Genomic DNA, 21,344 nt, shown 5'->3' with positions numbered 1-21,344 from the left:
TGTCTATGTGGTCTTTTATTAATCTCTTCAGTATCTTCCCAGCTATAGAAGTTAAACTAACGGGTCTATAGTTACTTGGTAAAGACTTTGATCCCTTTTTAAATATAGGCACCACATTGGCCCTGCGCCAATCCAGTGGTACTATTCCCGTCATTAACGAGTCCCTAAAAATTAGATACAATGGCTCTGAAATTACAGAGCTCAATTCTTTTAGGATCCGTGGGTGGATGCCATCAGGGCCAGGTGCTTTATCCACCTTTATTCTGTCTAAATATTTCTGGACCATATCGCTTTTGAGCCATTGTGGATCATTAGGGGCTGTGTCACTACCACCCCCATTATGGACATGAGCTCCCCCATGCTCTTTTGTATACACAGAGCTGAAGAAAGTATTTAATACTTGTCCTACTATCTTTTGCAATCTGTTGTTGACACATGCTCTCTCCCGCTGTAATGGCGTGTGCGCGGTGCTCAATGACTTATATTGACACTGGGCGTGGTCACCGGGTGATTTCATCCGGTGACCCTGCCCCTTATGACATCACCATCCCATCATGCCCCAGGCCGTTTTTTTCCTGACGTCTGTACTAGCATTACAGCCAATTTTTTAAAATGTCCATGGGCATGTAGACTAACATTTATACTTGTTTTTTTTGTTTGTCAGCTCTAGTCAGCTCTCAGTCCAAGATATTCTTTGGACCAGGGTGATACATCATCACTATGGGTAATGTTTGATCAGCCAGGATGCCCCTTATGTCTGTAGCACTGACCCCCGAGGGAGCTGCTGGTTTTATTGGGCTTACCGTTACCTTCTTGACCTCGTCTCCGTCTAGGGGTTTCTCATGGTAGATGAACCAAAGGAATGTAGAAACTGACACACTGAATCTCCTTTTGGGTTATTTCTTTGAAAATTTTGCAAAGTCTCTCAATTTAGGGTAGAGGGTTAGGAAGGAAGCTCAGGTACTTTTGGACTGCAAGAATAGAAAGTCTCTTATAGAAGAAATCCAGAGAATTACCTTTTCACAGCTGGATTCTCACAACTCCTGGATAGACCTCCTCTCACTAGGCCTAGCAGCTGGTAGGGTGTTAAGTAAAGCAAAATCTCTGCCACAGACTTAGATGTAGAATACTTGAGAAAAAGTCTCTGCCACAGACTTAGATGTAACTGTAGACAAATTTAAAGAGCTACCATACAGTACCAGTATCTCTCAGCCGGTCTGGCGATACCATATGAGTGTAGATCCATGAAGTGTCCTTCAACTGAGCCTCCAGGCTCCTTCAGAGAAAACAGCATTGTGCGTGGCCTTCTCCTGAAGAGTCCTCCCCTGAATGCTCCTCCAGTTGCTGGTCCTCTCCTTAGCTGAGACAGCACCAGACCACCTTTGAATCATTAGGCCCCAATATCCATTCAGGCCTGTCCCTGCAGTTGCTTCGCCTCGGGCTAGCCAGCCCTGAGACTTGGAATTGCATGGATCCGCACCCCAGGCCAGGAGGGCCATGGGGGCTGGTCAGGAGGACCAGGACCAAACAGACAGAAAATATCTTCTGGACCGGAAACCCCGAAACACGTGATGTCAGTACCTTAAATACCCTCTCCCAGAATGCACAGCAGGATAAACACTACCACTGGGCTGGTTCAGAGAGAAAGAAGGGCATCCAATACACCCAGCCAAACTGCATTCTCATACTTGCCGGCAGTGACAGCCACACCTGCGGCCAAGGAGAAATCAATCCAGCTAGACTGGTACTGAAACCATAATTTAGCAAAATTAGCCCTAAAACCTAACTGTGGTTTCAGGAACATTAATTTTCAAAAACAAATAGCAAGTGCTCGTCGGGAGCCGGCGCTACATGTCTATAATTTAAGGCAGCTGTTCTCAACCAGGGTTCCCCCAGGGTTTCTTTAGATGTGGCTAGGAGTTTCTTGAGCTGTGGATAATTGACCTCCCATGGGATGCTGTGTCACAAATCCAGGTCCAGTGTCAGAAGCATGACTGTAAGGGTGGAAATTTCACCACCACTAGGGATGAGCTTCGAGTTTGAGTCGAACTGATGTTCGACTCGAACATTGCCTGTTCGCCTGTTCAGCGAACAGTGAACAATTTGGGCTGTTCGCAGCAAATTCGAAAAGCCGGAACACCCTATACAAGTCTATGGGAGAAATCTAAAGTGCTAATTTTAAAGGGTAATATGCAGGTTACTGTCCTAAAAAGTGTTTGGGGACCTGGGTCCTGCCCCAGGGGACATGGATCAATGCAAAAAAAAGTTTAAAAAAAAGTTTTTTCAGGAGCAGTGATTTTAATAATGATTAAAGTGAAACAATAAAAGTGTAATATTCCTTTAAATTTCGTAGCTGGGGGGTATCTATAGTATGCCTGTGAAGGGGCGCATGTTTCCCGTGCTTAGAACTGTCCCTGCACAAAGTGTTATTTGTGCAGGAGAAAAAGTCTTTTAAAATCACTTGCGGCTAAATTGTCGGGTCCCGGTAATACAGAGAACACTCAATGAGTGTTCTCTGTATTAGCCGACAATTCATTTATTCATTGATAAAAAATAAAAAAAAAGCGTGGGGGTTCCCCTAAATTCAATTACCAGGCCCTTCAGGTCTGACATGGATATTAAGGGGAACCCCGTGTCAAATTTAAAAAAAAATTGACGTGGGGGTCCCCCTAAATATCCATACCAGACCCTTCAGGTCTGATATGGATATTAAGGGGAACCCCGCATCAAATTAAAAAAAAAATTGACGTGGGGGTCCCCCTAAAAATCCATATCAGACCCTTTATCCGAGCACGCAACCTGGCAGGCCGCAGGAAAAGAGGGGGGACGAGAGAGCGGCCCCCCCTCCCTCCTGAACCGTACCAGGCCACATACCCTCAACATTGGGAGTATGCTCATTATGCCTTTTCCTTTGAAGGTGTTAAAAAATAAATAAAAAATTTGCGGGTTTACTACCGCTTTAAAATACTTTTTTTCCTGCACAAATGACACGTTCTAAGCACCAGAAACAAGCGCCCCTTCAGAGGCATACTATAGATACCCCCCTGCTCCTGAAAAAACTGCCGTTTTTAAAACTTTTTTTTGCATTGATCCATGTCCCCTGGGGCAGGACCCAGGTCCCCAAACACTTTTTAGGACAGTAACTTGCATATTACCCTTTAAAATGAGCACTTTAGATTGTGAACGTTCGAGTCCCATAGACTTTAATAGGGTTCTAAAGTTCACACGAAGTTTAGGTCTGTTCACAGGTTCTGGTGCGAACCGAACAGGGGGGTGTTCGGCTCATCCCTACCCCCCACTATAAGGGGAGCATTCTTCTCACTGACCACCACCAATGTGAGGGGCATTCTCTCAATGACCACTAATTTTAGCAGGGGTTCACTGAGACCTGAAAAGTGTTGCTAATGTTCCTTTGGGCTAAAAAGGTTGAATGAATGAAATACTTGTATAGCGCACAATGCGAACTGAATCGCCTCTAGGTAAAAAGGTTGAAAAAAGATGCACTAATGTATTACTGAGATGTTTTTTACAAACCTGTGATACCAATTATTTGTATAAATTGCTTGTTTATAGACCCTTAGTAAATACAAGTTATTATGCAAGTATATTTAAAACATATGTGGTAACTTTCTTGAATGGCAGGTGATGAACCCGTGTGAGAAACTTCAATCAGAGAACCTCACTGCTGGCAGGTAAAAGTTGAAATATTACCTTCAAAAGCATGTATTGTAACCCAGAATACGTGATTTACACTATATTACCAAAAGTATTGGGACACCTGCCTTTACACGCACATGAATTTTAATTGCATCCCAGTCCTAGTCCATAGGGTTCAGTATTGAGTTGGCCCACCCTTTGCAGCAATAATATCTTCAACTCTTCTGGGAAGGCTGTCCACAAGGTTTAGGAGTGTGTCTATGGGAATGTTTGACCATTCCTCCAGAAGAGCATTTGTGAGGTCAGGCACTGATGTTGGAAAGAAGGCCTGGCTCACAGTCTGCACCCTTATTTATGTCTTTATGTACCTTGCTTTGTACACTGGTGTGCAGTCATGTTACAACAGGAAGGAGCCATCCCCAAACTGTTCCCACAAATTTGGGAGCATGAAATTGTCCAAAATGTCTTTGTATGCTGACGCCTTAAGAGTTCCCTTTACTGGAACTAAGGGGCCAAACCCAACACCTGAAAAACAACCCCACACCATAATCCCCATCTTCTAAATGATTTTGACCTGTGCACAAAGCAAAGTCCATAAAGACATGGATGAGTGAGTTTGGGGTGGAGGAACTTGACTGGCCTGCACAGTCCTGACCTCAACCCGATAGAACAGGGATATGCAATTAGCGGAACTCCAGCTGTTGCAAAACTATAAGTCCCATCATGCCTCTGGGTGTCATGCTTGTGGCTGTCAGAGTCTTGCTGTGCCTCTTGGGACTTGTAGTTCTGCAACAGCTGGAGGTCCGCTAATTGCATATCCCTGCGATAGAACATCTTTGGGATGAATTAGAGTGGAGACTGTGAGCCAGGCCTTCTTGTCCACATCAATGCCTGACCTCACGAATGCCCTTCTGGAAGAATGGTCAAACATTCACATAGACACACTCCTAAACCTTGTGGACGGCCTTCCCAGAAGAGTTGAAGCTGTTATAGCTGCAAAGGGTCAGGCAACTCAATATTGAACCCTACGGACAAAGACTGGGATGCCATTAAAGTTCATGTGAGTGTAAAGGCAGGTGCCCCAATACTTTTGGTAATATAGAGTACATATATATGTACAGTATGTGTGTGTGGCCATGTATCTGCGTATAGGCATACGCACATCATGTCGGGTGATCTGAATTGTGGCCTTGACTGTCAGCAAGGTTTTTCGAAACAATGTCAGAGTGAGTCTGTCCTCATTAACATATAATGCAAGAAGCCCAATGTCTAATCCTTTAACCCTTTGTTCAAGGGTTTAACACAGTGTTCAAATCTAATTACAAATGATAATGAAGATCTGCCTGCACGGTACAGACGGGGTTAATTATGGCAATTAATTCTCCGCAGCCACCTCATAAACTAAGACAAACTAGTGTGATTTTTTTGCTTGCCGAGGGGCACAGAACAGAACATCTATAAAAGGTACGGTGCAATATTTATTTTTATACGTTATGGGACAAGTAAAAAATATAAAGTCGGTCTGATACCTATTTGGCTGCAAAAGTGGAAATATACTTTAAGATAGGGACATGTATGTTACAATTGATCTATGATGGATGGTCCAGTTTTACTGACCATGTAAATCTTAGGACTGGATGAGCAGAAAGACAAATCATTTGGCAGGTAAAACAGCTGCCACATAAGCTGCCATATATGTATTGCATCTGATTTCATCTGTACATTTACTGTAGCTGTTTAGCCTGAAGTTTAATTTTAATACAGTGCCTTGCGAAAGTATTCGCCCCCCCTTGACCTTTTCAACCTTTTGCCACATTTCAGGCTTCAAACATAAAGATATAAAAATTTTATTTTTTGTGAGGAATCACCAACAAGTGGGACACAATTGTGAAGTGGAACGAAATCTATTGGATTTTTGAAACTTTTTTAACTAATAAAAAAATGAAAAGTGGGGCGTGCAAAATGATTCGGCCCCCTTGCGTTAATACTTTGTAGAGCCACCTTTTGCTGCGATTACAGCTGCAAGTCGCTTGGGGTATGTCTCTATCAGTTTTGCACATCGAGAGACTGAAATTCTTGCCCATTCTTCCTTGCAAAACAGCTCGAGCTCAGTGAGGTTGGATGGAGAGCGTTTGTGAACAGCAGTTTTCAGCTCTTTCCACAGATTCTCGATTGGATTCAGGTCTGGACTTTGACTTGGCCATTCTAACACCTGGATACGTTTATTTGTGAACCATTCCTTTGTAGATTTTGCTGTATGTTTGGGATCATTGTCTTGTTGGAAGATAAATCTCCGTCCCAGTTTCAGGTCTTTTGCAGACTCCAACAGGTTTTCATCCAGAATGGTCCTGTATTTGGCTGCATCCATCTTCCCCTCAATTTTAACCATCTTCCCTGTCCCTGCTGAAGAAAAGCAGGCCCAAACCATGATGCTGCCACAACCATGTTTGACAGTGGGGATGGTGTGTTGAGGGTGATGAGCTGTGTTGCTTTTACGCCAAACATATCGTTTTGCATTGTGGGCAAAAAGTTCGATTTTGGTTTCATCTGAGCAGAGCACCTTCTTCCACATGTTTGGTGTGTCTCCCAGGTGGCTTGTGGCAAACTTTAGACGAGACTTTTTATGGATATCTTTGAGAAATGGCTTTCTTCTTGCCACTCTTCCATAAAGGCCAGATTTGTGCAGTGTACGACTGATTGTTGTCCTATGGACAGTCTCTCCCACCTCAGCTGTAGTTCTCTGCAGTTCATCCAGAGTGATCATGGGCCTCTTGGCTGCATCTCTGATCAGTCTTCTCCTTGTCTGAGCTGAAAGTTTAGAGGGGCGGCCAGGTCTTGGTAGATTTGCAGTGGTCTGATACTCCTTCCATTTCAAAATGATCACTTGCACAGTGCTCCTTGGGATGTTTAAAGCTTGGGAAATCTTTTTGTATCCAAATCCGGCTTTAAACTTCTCCACAACAGTATTACGGACCTGCCTGGTGTGTTCCTTGGTCTTCATGATGCTCTCTGCGCTTTCAACAGAGCCCTGAGACTATCACAGAGCAGGTGCATTTATACAGAGACTTGATTACACACAGGTGGATTCTATTTATCACCATCAGTCATTTAGGACAACATTGGATCATTCAGAGATCCTCGCTGAACTTCTGGAGTGAGTTTACTGCACTGAAAGTAAAGGGGCCGAATAATTTTGCACGCACCACTTTTCAGTTGTTTATTTGCTAAAAAAGTTTAAAATATCCAATAGATTTCGTTCCACTTCACAATTGTGTCCCACTTGTTGGTGATTCTTCACAAAAAATAAAAATTTTATATCTTTATGTTTGAAGCCTGAAATGTGGCAAAAGGTTGAAAAGTTCAAGGGGGCCGAATACTTTCACAAGGCACTGTATATGGCTACATTGTCACGGAAGCATTTCTAGTGATCCTCATAGCATGAGCTATGATGAGATGTACTTCATGCTTTACATTCTCCGCATGTTCAGCAACTGGTGGAAATTCCCCCGCACTATATAATCACAAGATGTGAGGCTGTTTTTGTAAAGAGAGAAGATGCAATAAACCAGAATTTCCACGAAGATCACCAGTAAATTTCCATAATACAAGCCTATCTCCTTCTTATAATTTTTTTCCTAAAGCAAACCCATCAAATTTGGGTGGGGGGCGTAAAGGGATATATAACAAGATATTTCTATTTTTTCCTTTTATTAATTCAAAAAATTCATCAAAGATTCCAATGCATTTAAGAGGTCTTAGCCCCTGTACACATGGTCGGATATTCCGATGGACAATGTCCGATAGGACCGTGTTTTCGGGTAATCCGACCGTGTGTGGGCTCCATCGGACTGTTTCTGTCGGAAAATATCCGATGGACCAAGTTTTATAGCTTGGCTATAAAATTTTCCGACAACATGATCCGATCGCGTCAGTTCCGATCATGTGTAGCCTACTCCGACGGACAAGGTGCCACGCATGCTCACATTCAAATTCCGACACGGAAGCGCTCGCTCAGGTAAAACTACCACTCATAATCGATATAGCACATTCGTCATGCTGCTATGTTAATAATTCTTTCATGTAGCGCATTCTCTTTTTCTTTACAATGCTACAAGAATGAAGTTGTTTTGATGCTCATATTCACACACACTTCTCCCAAATGTATTTATTTATTCTTTTTACTCATTTCAGCAATACAATATTTTAATTCGTCACATCTACCCAATTTTTTTATTTTTTTTATTTTGTGGTTGTTTTTTTTAATAAGCATCTCTTTTTTTGACAGTTTGCTCATCTTTGTATTTTTTTGGTGTGTTTTGTGTGTCATCTTATCACAACACCATTATTATCTTTTTAATGTATTTTTTTATTTTTTTGTTTGGTGTTGGTGCCCCTTGTTATTCATTTGACTTTGTATTTTTGAAATGTACCTGCCTACTCACAAATAAACTGTCCTTTTTGAAGTAAAACACATAGGTATTTCTTCAACCAATAAAAAAACTTTATTTAGGTGTCAAACAAATAAACAGGAAGTCAACGCTGGAGAAAATGGTCAATTTGGCGAAGCCTTTGGCCCCCAGGGCAGACATGAACTAATTTGAAAATGCAAAATTGGTGGCCTGAGGAGTACATATGTCAGGGAGAGAAGTCCGGTCCAGAAGTCCAAGAGATCAGGAAGAGCAGATGCCATCTATGTCCCCAGGCTGTGGTCCTACAAGAGGCTGCCTCTTCTGTCAGACCAGACTGAACCCAGGCCATCACTCTCTGGTCTTCCTTGGGCACTTCCCTCCAGGCTTCCTTCCAGGCTGTGGCTCGGCTCCTATAGTTGTGACAGGAAGAGGAGGGCGATGGTGGATCTCCCGGCTGCCAATTGTCACAGCCTCCTCCCGGCTGCCACTTGCCACAGCCTCCTCCCAGCTGAGGCCCTTCTTGTGTATGAAAATGGGACATAGTTTTAGTTTTTTGGTCATCAATCACACAATTTTGTGCTCATGACTGTTGCAAATTGAATGTTCCCAAATAGAACAGACTATCATTCTGAGCCCAATCATTTTTGGTCACTACTGTCTATTGAGATATAAACCACTTTGTTAAATCACAACTTGCTAATCAATAATAACATCTAGTTAACATCATTAAATGTACGACAAGAAATATGTTCAACAATGCTATACCTGTCTCAAGCTGGGCCCTTCCACATGTTGTTGCCTGGAAGGCCCAGGTTGGACATTGGAAGCCTCAGCTGGGGGTGAAGGAAGCCTTGAAGGAAGACGGTAGAGTGGTGGCATGGGTTCCCCCTGGTCTGCAAGAAAATGCAGCCTCTCGTAGTACAACATCCTGGGGACATAAATGGCATCTGGATCTCCTGATCTCAGGGAATCCTGGAACTTCTTGTGCTCCCTGAGATATGTACTTCTCAGGGCACCAATTTTGGCCATCACCAAACCAAGCACTTTCACCAGCGCTGCCTTCCTCTTTCTTCGGTCCTTAGAAAGGGGGTTGTTCATCTGCCACAGGCAGGGCAGCTCCCTGAGCATATCAATGATTAGCTTGAGAAAATGGGGTTCCTTGAAGGGATCCATCTTGTCTGCAAGACACAACACAAGACAAACCCTAATAATAATGCCATGCTAACCTCTCCTAATCTTGTCCCAACATAGGCCTATATAGAAGCAGTATAGGATAGTGATGTACCAAGTTAAAATTGTACCTTCGTTTGAACGATCGGTGTTTCAGTTCCTCTTCCTCTACTCACAAATCGTACGTATGACACACGCGCGTTGCGTTTTATCTACAGTGCGCAAGTGTGAAACTCCACCCGCCCCTGATGTTCTTTCTAGACTATTCCCTGCCCCTTCTCTTTCAGCGCAGTGGGGAGAGCACATGGTGGAGACAACGCAGGTGCGCAATCAAAGTTCCACTAATGAGGAGGAGGGCGAGGAAAGCCCGGAGCCTGAAACGTCCCGATCCTGGAGGAGAAGATTTAAGGCCTCAAATATGTCTTTTGGAGACATGTTGGAGATGGTGGATATATTGAAGAGGAACGACTATGATGGCAAGTCTGGACCTTACCCAAACCCATATATCAGAAAGGCCAAGAATATGGCTAAAGTTGTGAAGAGTCTTCAGAAGAATTTTTGGGTACGACGATCCAAGGATCAACTGAGAAAACGCTGGTCAGACCTGAAACTGAGGGAGCACGTTCAGTACAGAAGGATCAAGCGTGTTCTTCAAAAAAGTAAGAAGAGATATTAACCCGGCTAGAAGAATTTTTGGAGTTTAATAAAGATACTGCAGCAAGAGGGGTGATATGGGATGCATTAAAAGCTTATCTTCGGGGAATCCTTATCCAACAAGTCGCGAAAATTAAGGGGAAGTCAAAGAAATGGGAGAATAGAGTAAGAGAGGAGGTAATGGAAGCCGAAAGAGCATATGTGGAAAGTCCTACCCCAGAGAAACAAAATATATGGTTAGAAAAACAACAGGAATATAAAATGGTGATTATGAGGAAAATGGAGAATAAAAGGCTATTTCAGAGCCAGATTGCTTATGGGGAGGGGGAAAGAGTTGGGAGAATGTTGGCGCACTTGGTAAACACCAATTCCCTGTCCTCCTCTGTCCCTGCGATCAGGACAGAAGAAGGAGAAATTATAACACAGGGCGTAGAGATCATAGATACTTTCAGAACATATTATGAGAAACTGTACAGGTCTCGGGGGGCTGCGAAGGACAGGGAAATGGATATATTTTTTGATAGTATTAAAACTCCGTCCCTCACTGAGGAGGAGAGGGGGGTAATGGAAGCCCAATTAACATTAGAGGAAATTCAATCAGCGGTGGCAGAAATGGCTAACCAGAAATCCCCAGGTCCAGACGGTTTACCAGTAGAAATATACAAACATTATGGGAAAGTAATGCTGCCAGAGCTTCTTAAAGTTTTTAACTGGGCAAAAGAAGAAGGGAAGCTTCCAAAATCAATGACCGAAGCAACGATAGTCGTTTTGCATAAGGAGGGGAAAGACCCATTGGATACGAAATCTTATCGACCTATATCCCTCCTTTGTTCTGACGCTAAAATATTAGCTAAAGTGTTGGCACTCAGACTGAATAAAATTATCTCGAGACTCGTGCATCCCGATCAAACGGGATTTATCCCCGGTAGGTCTACTAGCATGAATGTTAGGAGGCTTTACCTAAATCTACAGTTGCCAATGGAAAATGAGGGTAAAAGAGCAATTATGGCGCTAGATGTGGGTAAAGCCTTCGATAGCCTAGAATGGGGATATATATGGCGAACACTGGGCACATTTGGGTTTCGCCCCAAGTTTATTGCTTGGGTACAAACCCTATATAGTGGTCCTAGTGCGCGAATAAGGATTAATGATGAGTACTCAGATAGGTTTTCTCTGGAGAGGGGAACAAGACAGGGGTGCCCATTGTCACCCCTGATTTTTGCTCTTGCTATGGAGCCATTAGCCATCGCAATACGATCAAATATAAATATGGCAGGCTTCCAGAGAAAGAGGAGGGAGGAGAAAATAGCTCTGTACGCAGACGATATCCTCCTCTTCTTGGGGGACACGGAACAGACCCTTAGACAGGGGATGACTATACTTGCCGATTTTGGTAATCTTACTGGATTGGTTATAAATTGGGAAAAGTCAGCCCTAATGCCAGTAGATTCAATAGTGAATCGAAACATGCTGGCAGCCCCGCAGATAGAAGTGGTTGATCAAATAAAATACTTAGGGATACTTATTAAAAGAGACCCTGAAAAATATATTGGTGATAATATACTCCCACTAATAACTAAATTTAGAACTAAGATTGAAATATGGAAGAAGCTCCCACTATCAGTTGCGGGAAGATGTAATCTGATCAAAATGGTGTGGCTGCCCCAGATGCTGTACCTACTGCATAATTCCCCGGTATGGGTTGATAAAAAGTGGTTTAAGAAAATAGAAGAATTATTTAGAGAACTCATATGGAAAGATCGAGTGTCAAGGATTAGCCTCCAGACCTTACAGTTACCAACTAGGAAAGGAGGAATGGCAGTACCTCATCCACGGAGCTATTTTTTAGCAGCTCAATTACAGCATCTGGGGATAAGTAAAGGTAGGATCGGAGGAACAAATAAGGCATTGATGATAGCAGAGTCCCCTCACAATACAATTATGGAAGCTCTGGAGGCAAACTCATTTCAATATAGGATACCGACGATAAAAATGGTTTTAAAAGTCTGGAAGGCAGTAAAGACAATAAAAGGCCTGGGAGGCCTGACTAAACATACCCCATTATGGAACAATTTAAATTTGCCAGAAATGGAACTGATTGGTAGATATAGACCATGGGAGATAAAGGGGATTGATAAACTGGCCCAATTATACGAAGGAAGTATATTGAAAACATTTAATGCATTGAGGGCGGAGTTTGACATACCAAAGCATTCATTCTATAAATATTTGCAGATCCGACATGCGCTGGATAAACAATTTAATAAACAAGGCCCAGTGTGGAATAACTCCCCTTTTTATGACAGATTGAACGCGCAAGAAAAGGCAGGGGGAACTATAGCAGAAATATACCCATATATAACTGAAGGGAATATAGAAAACCCAGAGAAACTTAAATGTAGAGGGAAATGGGAGGAGGAATTTGGGGTATTTTCAGATGAGCAATGGAGGAAGTTATTAGAGGCAGGACACTCTATCTCAATCTCGCCTGCACAGAAGGTTTCTCACTTGATGCTGTTGCATAGATCATACTATACCCCCAAGAGACTGTTTGGCTTCGGGAAAAGAGAGGATGATAAGTGTCCAAGATGTCAAGATACTGGGGACCTAGCGCACATGTTCTGGAGATGTCCCAGACTATTCCGATACTGGTCAGAAATTATCCACACTCTGAATGAAACGTTTGGAGTGGGAGTAGGGAGAGATCCCAGACTATGTGTGCTGGGATTGGCTGAGGGAATAGGGGGCTCATCCTGTACAACTAAAGCAATACTGAGGTGTATGTTTCAGGCAAGAAAGCTTATAGCACAGAGGTGGCAGGCAGAGAGCCCCCCCCTCGGCAAGAGATTGGACAAGGATAATAACAGAAACAATATGGAAGGAGAGGACAGTGTATATAAAAAGAGGAAACTTGAAGGAATTTGAAAAAATATGGAAGCCTTGGATGGACAGGATAGGATATTCAATGTAGGGGGAGGGAGGTGGAGAGAGAGGGGGACGGAGGGAGGGAACATTTTGTTTGTGTTTTTTTTTCCCCCCTTTTTTTTTTTTTTTTGTTTGTTTTGTTTTTTGCTTTTGCCTGAAGGGAAATAATGCTGTGAAGTCAGATAATTGTTAAAATTATGAAGGATTGACTGTACCCTTGACGATCTAATGGTTTCTTTTTTTTTATATATGTTTAAAATTTTGATATAATATGATATAAAGATTGTATTTATGAAGAAAATAAATAAAGAATACTTTAAATTAAAAAAAAAAAAAAAAAAAGTAAGTAGTTGTGTGTTCATATGATTATAATTGCTTGCATACTGCTCCATGTGCTTTGATTTAATGCTGTACAGTTTAAAATGGCCAATTTAAAGTGCCCAGATCCTCATTGGGGAGATAATGGGGTGCAATCGAGATTTAGAAAATATACAGAAAAACATCAATGATGTTCAACAGAAAATGAAGAACATCATTGATGTTTTGGGGAGAGTCTAAAATACCCCAAACTAGCTAGCATATTTTTTTTTATCAAAAAACTTTTCTATTTTTCAAAAAGCCAAATTTGGAAGATGCACACAGTGTGTCAACATGTACTATCTCCCATCATGGGGGATCAATGTATGTGTTTTGTGTTTAGTGTCTGAGATGAAGGGGTTGCACCCCCAAAACATGTACATTGATCCCCCATGATGGGAGATAGCACATGTTGACACACTGTGTGCATCTTCCAAATTTGGATTTTCCAGAGGTGACACCCCATCTGATGAAGGCAATATCAGCACAATTTGTACATACTCATGTCTGATATTGTCTTCACTTTTCAAAGTTGAACTTTGTAAGTTCCTGTGTTCTGTATGTTATGCTTTGATACATGCCTGTTTACACAAAAACGCCAAGTTCTAAAAATGTTACCCAAAATAATGTTTTCTATACACCAAATATGTTGGTTTGTTTGTGCTTTGAGTAAAAAGTGAAATTATCAACAATGTGTGGCTTCCTTTTTCAATGCGCAAAAGCAGTATTTGGAGTAAAGTTGTTGTTTTCTGTAGCAATGGGTGTTATTTACTAAAGGCAAATCCACTTTGCACTCCAAGTTGTCACATCCGGGTAGGGAGGCCGAGATGCTGAGAGGGCTCCCCTTGCGGCCGAGTGCAGTACAACCCTGAAGGTGACACAGGGATGCAGTGCCCACAGTAGCACAGGTTGCCAGGTAGCAGTAGCCGATGATCAGTCTTGGGGCAACTGTGCAAGGAAGTCCAATGGCAGGGTCAAGGCCAGGCCGAGGGTCAACACGGAAGATCAGTCCAGAGGTCAGAACAACAGGTCCCAAGCTGAGAGCCGGAGAGCGGAGGTCAAGCCAAGCCGAGGTCGGATACTGGGAGCAGACAGGGAGCGTCAGATGTAAGCCAGAGGTCGGAGCCAGGAGAATCAACAGAAGCAGGTCAAACGAGCCGGGTCGGTGAACGGGAGATCAGACAGCAGGAATCACGGGTACAGGTACTCAGGAGAAGCTGACGATAATCCAGCGATGAGGCTCTGTCAGGTGAACGTTTAAATAGGCAGGGTGGCTGGGTTACGTCGTGTGCGCGCCGTAGCGTTCGTACGCCTACGACGTGTAATGGAATGCGCTCGTCCTACACCGCGTACTCGCACTCGATCAGACGCAGCTTGGGACGTTCGTCTCGGAACCATATAGCGCCTTCTTGTTTGCTGACGCGCGTTAACGCGATCGTACCGCGCGAGGTTACGCCTATTTCCCTGACACAAGTGCAGTTTCAGTTTCACTTTTGCAGTGCACTTGTAGTGCATAGTGGATGTGCCTTTAGTAAATAACACCCACAGTGATCCCCAATCACGCCATTTTCATGGCCCCATATATTTCTGCCATGGTGCTGAAAATGAGCAATATTTTTGTCAGTAATGCACTAAGGTGTGTGTAGCAGACCCATAACATAATAAGATTATCTGAAGAAGAGACTGCCACCTCATCTTGCTCAGAACTTGGGTTTGCACTGTTGTTAAAAAAGGACCAACAAAAAAAAACAGGAAAAATACCTATGAGACACCTAAAACAAAGCCAAGCAGTAAATGAAAACAAAGATTATTGGAATTTCAAAGAAAAATGTATTAAAATAATGCCTCTCAGACATTGTCTGGCATATCAATGTCCCCCCTACCCACAAAGTACTCCATGTATTGGTTTCTGACCTCGCGGGCGCTTTGGGGGGGCAAGCCAGGACGAGCAGCTTCAAGGGCCGTGAGGTTCACATTTTCCGGCAAGTCTGCATCTGGGCCAACTGAGACCACATAGTTAGCTGAATGTTTTTTTTCAAAAAATTGCGCAGAATGCAGCAGGCAAGCACAATGTGATTTAGTTTATATTCCGCCATGTGGATTGGCATCAAAAATAGGCGGAACCGGCTGGCCAGTATTCCGAAAGTGTTCTTCACAACTCTTCTGGCTCTGGCCAGCCGGAAATTAAACATCCTCTGATCCGAGGTGAGGGTCCTCATCGGGAAAGGCTGCATCAGATGGTTTGATAGAGCAAACGCCTCATCCGCGACGAAAATGAACGGGAGTCCTTCCAGATTCTCTTCTGGAGGTGGCAAGCCCAGACTGCCACTCTGGAGCTGCCAGTAGAATTCCGTCCGTGCGAACACTCCACCATCCGACATCCGGCCATTTTGCCCCACGTCCACATAAAGGAAGTCATAGGTCGCTGACACCACCGCCCACATCACGATACTATTAAACCCCTTGTAATTATAATAGTACAACCCCGAGTTGGGGGGTGGGACGATGCGGACGTGTTTCCCATCAATTGCACCTCCACAATTGGGAAAGTCCCAATGGCTGGCAAAGTGGGAGGCCACAGTCTGCCATTCTTGTGGCTTTGAAGGAAACTGTGGAGTGAAACAAGAAAAAAAATTAGTAATTTGGCACATCAACATTGCAAGCAGATTAGACACAAACATTTTTGGACAATATCAGTATAACATTTTGGGAAATTAGTATTTAAAGCCTAAAGTATAAGGTCCCCTTATCAGATTCATCATCCCCCCCCCCCTCATCTGATGGGCCCTTGCAAAAAATGAGGGGGGGGATGTTTTGGACAGGTAACCCTCTCCACTTCATTGAGAGCTGAATGCATAAATAATGTGTGATACTTTGGCCAGCCCCTCCTTACTTACACTATTGGCAGCCCACCGGACAGGTAAGAAGTGTCATAATACCAAAAAAAAAGGAACAAATGGAAGCACATTTGGACATTCTGCTATTACCTATCAAGATAATAATAGGAGAAAAAAAACTTGAAACTGTAGCATTTGAAAGTATTGAGGCAGGCCCTTGCACTACATGCTTTGGTGAATTCGTCCATAAATCTGACCATAAAAAAGGTAGGCATAGTGTGTATTGGGTTTGGCAAAGTCAGCAGATAGAGGATTGCTATCAGCTGACCTAGCAGTTGGGGGGGAGGGGGGTTCCTAATGAGTTTGGCCCAACCCAAAAAAATGGCACTCTGCATGAATTTAAGCACACACATAACATTTGTACACATTTTAGGGGGTGTTTAGGGGAAAGCAATACTATGGAGCTGACAAAATACATTGCTAAGTGACTAGACCATAGGTTTATGGGCCCAGAAGAGCATGCTGGGGAAGTTAGTGAAGGCAAATATGCATGAAGGACAAAAAAGAACTTGAAAAGCTTCCAGCATAGGGGCACAGCATATCAATTAGAGCATATTGCAATCATGGTAATTAGGGAATGAGGAAAGAAATCCAATACATTAGCAATCATTAAATACATAGAATGTGATGTTAAAGGAGAAAACTTACCTTCATATAGTCCTTCTGCAGGACCTGAATGATGGCAGAACAGGTCTCTGGAATAATGATCCCCAGAGCCTGGGGGGAGATGCCTGTGGAGAGCTTTAGGTCCTGACGGCTTCTCCCTGTCGCCAAGTAGCGCAACGTGGCGATGAGCCTCTGCTCCGGAGTGATGGCTTGCCGCATGCAGGTATCCTGCCTGGTGATATAAGGGGACAGCAAAGCCAGCAGACGGTGAAAAATGGGGTCCGTCATCCGGAGATAATTCCTGAAATCATCAGGATTATTCTCCCGGATCTCACGGAGCAAAGGCATGTGCGAGAACTGGTCACGCTGTCGCAACCAATTCTTGGTCCACAAACGCCTCCTCTCCCTGTTCATGGACCGGGCTTGTGTCAAAGCTAAAAGCCCAACACCAAGCCCCTGCACAGCACAAACTCTACGATGAGTACGTACACGAAACATGGCTTAAAACGGTCGGCTGGTCAGAACGGACAACAGAAAGCACCGATAAACAGCAATGCCAAGCACAAACTGAAGAGCAGTAACGATCTGAAGCACAAATCAGAAAAGTGCGAATCGTCTCTCACCAAACTTCTACTAACATGCGATAAACACGAGATCAGCAGAAGGAGCCCAAAGGGTGCCGGACATGGTGCTGAACTTCCCTTTTCTAGTCCCGTCGTACGCGGCTTACGCCACCGCGTTCTTGCCAACCGGAAATTCCGACAACTTAGTCCGACCGTGTGTATGCAACACCACTTCCGAACCACTTCCGGACTAAATCCGTCGGAATTTATCCGATGGATTTGGTTGCCGGAATGTCCGACCGTGTGTATGGGGGCTAAGTGTATAACTAAACCAACTATCTAAGAACAGAAAATGTAATATATTGCAGCTTACCAGCCCAAATATGCGGTGGCTTTATTTTTTATGCAACCACCACATCTATGATATGCTGCAATATATATAAAAAATTTTCTTGGGTCTAGATACGCTCTAAAATGCCTCCTCCATCAAAGCTACATTAAAATATAAAAAACTGTTCAAGTCAGCCTTTCTCAACCAGGGTTCCATGAAAACCCAGGGTTCCTACAGAGGTTGCCAGGGATTCCTTAAGCAGGTAAGTAACCACTAACACCAATGATCATTTTAGCTATGTGTAAAGGGTGAGGTTATTCCCAACAACTACAAATGTAAGGAGCATTCTCCCCAGTGACCAGCACACTAATGTACTGTAAACCAAAGATATAATAATCATTATTAGGGGTTCCATGAGCTTGGAAAATGATTTCAAGGGTTTCTCCATGTTAGAAAGGTTAACTTTTACTATTTTGGTCTGTATGGTTTATCCTGCTGGTGGGATTATATCGAAGTTCCAACATTCCATCATGTTCAGAATAGGCTCCATACCAATAATAGAATTTATCATGCTTCTCAATTTATTGAGGAATAGATGTTGGCTGGAATATAAAGCCTGGTATATACTGGTCGAAAATATCGGCCGGTTCAACAGAAACTGGCCTACATTCGGCCCGTGTGTTCACCAGCCTGTCCAAACGTTTGGCTTCTCCAGAATAGGCATGCTGGAAGACCAGCATTCGATCAGCATCCAATCAGTGCTGACGGCCAACCGGTGTGTGTTCTGGCGAGGGGGCGGTCCCCCTGTCAGAATGCAATAGCTCAGTGGGGGATCGCTGTATGAACATTGCATAGTTAGTACAGCGAGCTCCTCGTTTTTTTTTTTTCGTCCAGCCCGCTTGGTTAACTTTTGGTCAATCACCTTGGGGGTTTTGGTCAATCACAGGGTCAGGGGTTTAATATCCAAACTCTAGTGCCTCACCCTGGTTAAAAAAAAGTCCTCAAACCACATGGCTGTCGTGAGCAGGCCCCACACAACTCTTTGTTGGTTTCCAGGTAATTCAATTCTATGGGCACATACAGTTTTATATTTTCACATTGCCCAAAATGTGTATTATCAGAAATGTTTAGTTTCATCTCTCTGTGACTAATATTTTGTATTTCATTTGGGATAAAATATAATTCATCTGATCTAATAGAAATTCAAACATTTATGGACAATATGGAGCCTCAATGGGCACCTACCTCTCCCTCCCTTCTGGGCTGTAGTTGAAAAGTCTAGTGAGGTGACATTTGTTCATCGTTATCTGTAATCAAACCTGTTAGAAATGTATTGGCACCTAGGTGCCAATTCCTTCAAACTCTAGGCTCCAGAGCTGTCCATTCAAATTCTAAATTATGACCATTTGCACTATACACTATATTACTAAAAATATTGGGACGCCTGCCTTTACACGCACAAGAAATTTAATTGCATCCCAGTCCTAGTCCATAGGGTTCAATATTGAGATGGCTCACCCTTTGCAGCTATAACATCTTTTACTCTTCTGGGAAGACTGTCCACAAGGTTTAGGAGTGTGTCAATGGGAATGTTTGACCATTCTTCCAGAAGAGCATTTGTTAGGTCAGGCACTGATGTTGAATAGAAGGCCTGGCTCACAGTCTGCACCCTAATTTATGTCTTTATGGACCTTGCTTTGTGCACTGGTGCTCAGTCATGTTGGAACAGGAAGGGGCCATCCCCAAACTGTTCCCGCAAAGTTGGGAGCATGAAATTGTCCAAAATGTCTTGGTATGCTGGCGCCTTAATGCCGCGTACACACGATCGAATTGTCCGGCGTACTTAGTCCGCAGAAACGCATTTCACCAGACAATCCGATCGTATGTGGGCTTCAGCAGACTTTCTCAGCGTAAAGTCCAGCGGACTTAGAAAGTAGTTTTACAGTCCAATCTTTCCGCCGGACTTGGGTTTCAGTGGACAATACGTTCGTCAGTATGCTAATCTGGCGGACTAAGAATGACGCATGCTCAGAAGCAAGTACGAGAAGGAAGCTATTGGCTACTGGCTATTGAGCTTCCTTTTTTTAGTCCCGTCGTACGTGCTGTATGTCATCGCGCTAGCAAATGCCGGACTTTCTGTGTGTCCGTGTGTGGCCAAGTCCGTTCGGTAGAAAGTCCGCCGGACTATCCGCCGGATAGTTTGCCGGACTAAGTATGCCGGACAATTCGATCATGTGTACGTGGCATTTGAGTTCCCTTTACTGGAACTAAAGGGCCAAGCCCGACCCCTGAAAAACTACCCCACACCATAATCCCCATCTACTAAATGATTTTGACCCGTGCACAAAGCAAGGTCCATAAAGACATGGATGGGTGAGTTTGGGGTGGAGGAACTTGACTGGCCTGCACAGAGTCCTGACCTCAACCCATTAAAACAACTTTTGGATGAATTAGAGTGGAGAATGTGAGCCAGGCCTTCTTGTTCAACATCAGTGCCTGACCTCTCAAATGTGCTTCTGGAAGAATGGTCAAACATTCCCATAGACACACTCCTAAACCTTGTGGACAGCCTTCCCAGAAGAGTTGAAGCTGTTATAGCTGCAAAGGGTGAGGCAACTCAATATTGAACCCTACAGAAAAAAGACTGGGATGCCGTTAAAGTTCACGTGAGTGTAAAGGCAGGCGCCCCAATACTTTTTGTAATATAGAGTACATATATATGTACAGTATGTGTGTGTGGCCATGTATCTGCGTATAGGCATACGCACATCAAGTCGGGTGATCTGAATTGTGGCCTTGACTGTCAGCAAGGTTTTTCAAAACAATGTCAGAGTGAGTCTGTCCTCATTAACATATAATGCAAGAAGCCCAATGTCTAATCCTTTAACCCTTTGTTCAAGGGTTTAACACAGTGTTCAAATCTAGTTACAAATGATAATGAAGATCTGCCTGCACGGTACAGATGGGGTTAATTATGGCAATTAATTCTGTGCAGCCACCTCATAAACTAAGACAAACTAGTAGGATTTTTTTTGCTTGCCGAGGGGCCCAGAACAGAACATCTATAAAAGATACGTTGCAATATTTATTTTTATACGTTATGGGACAAGTAAGAAACATAAAGACGGTCTGATACCTATTTGGCTGCAAAAGTGGAAATATACTTTTTTTTTTTTTTGGTGCCGAAACCTGGGACCGAACCGGAAATATACTTTAAGATAGGGACATGCTCAGGGGCAGACTGACAACTCATGGGGCCCCCGGTCAATAGGAGATTATGGGGCACCCAGGCAATCAGAGATTATGGGGCCACACAGTATACAATCACACAGTATGTACATACATGTACACACAGTATACACAGACATGTTTCTATTGGCTGAGAAGGTACTGGAGAGGTGGGGCAGCTATAACCTCAGGATTTTTAGACCAAAAGGATGTCGGTAAGGGACATTTCAGAGACAGATGTAAAAAAAAAACACCGATTTTTACATACTGTCCCTGGTTTTACTGAGGCTGGCAACCCTAATGGGGCCCTCGGGCAGTGCCCGAGTGGCCCAATGGTCAGTCCGCCCCTGGACATGTTACAAGTGATCTATGATGGATGGTCCAGTTTTACTGACCATGTAAATCTTAGGACTGGATGAGCAGAAAGACAAATCAGGTAAAACAGCTGCCACATAAGCTGCCATATACAGTATGTATTGCATCTGATTTCATCTGTACATTTACTGTAGCTGTTTATCCTGAAGTTTAATTTTGATATTTGGCTACA

At 43.4% G+C, this 21,344-nt stretch overlaps 1 protein-coding gene across 2 annotated transcripts in view; it reads left to right on the top strand.

Annotated features, from left to right (window-relative positions):
* Positions 1–21,344, top strand: part of SIGLEC15 (sialic acid binding Ig like lectin 15) — a 185,244-nt gene that overhangs the window by 10,489 nt on the left and 153,411 nt on the right. For both annotated transcript variants that reach the window (XM_077463075.1, XM_077463074.1), the window contains one exon: positions 3,643–3,692. The gene's annotated coding sequence lies outside the window, so the exon portion shown is untranslated. The remainder of the gene's footprint in view (positions 1–3,642; positions 3,693–21,344) is intronic.

This window comes from Lithobates pipiens, unplaced genomic scaffold (genome assembly GCF_037356315.1).
Source record: "Lithobates pipiens isolate NorthernLeopardFrog02 unplaced genomic scaffold, aLitPip1_a1.2 Scaffold_3, whole genome shotgun sequence".
Lineage (NCBI taxonomy): Eukaryota > Metazoa > Chordata > Amphibia > Anura > Ranidae > Lithobates > Lithobates pipiens.
Note: the sequence above shows the minus strand (reverse complement) of the source record. Positions and strands in the feature narration are given on the sequence as shown.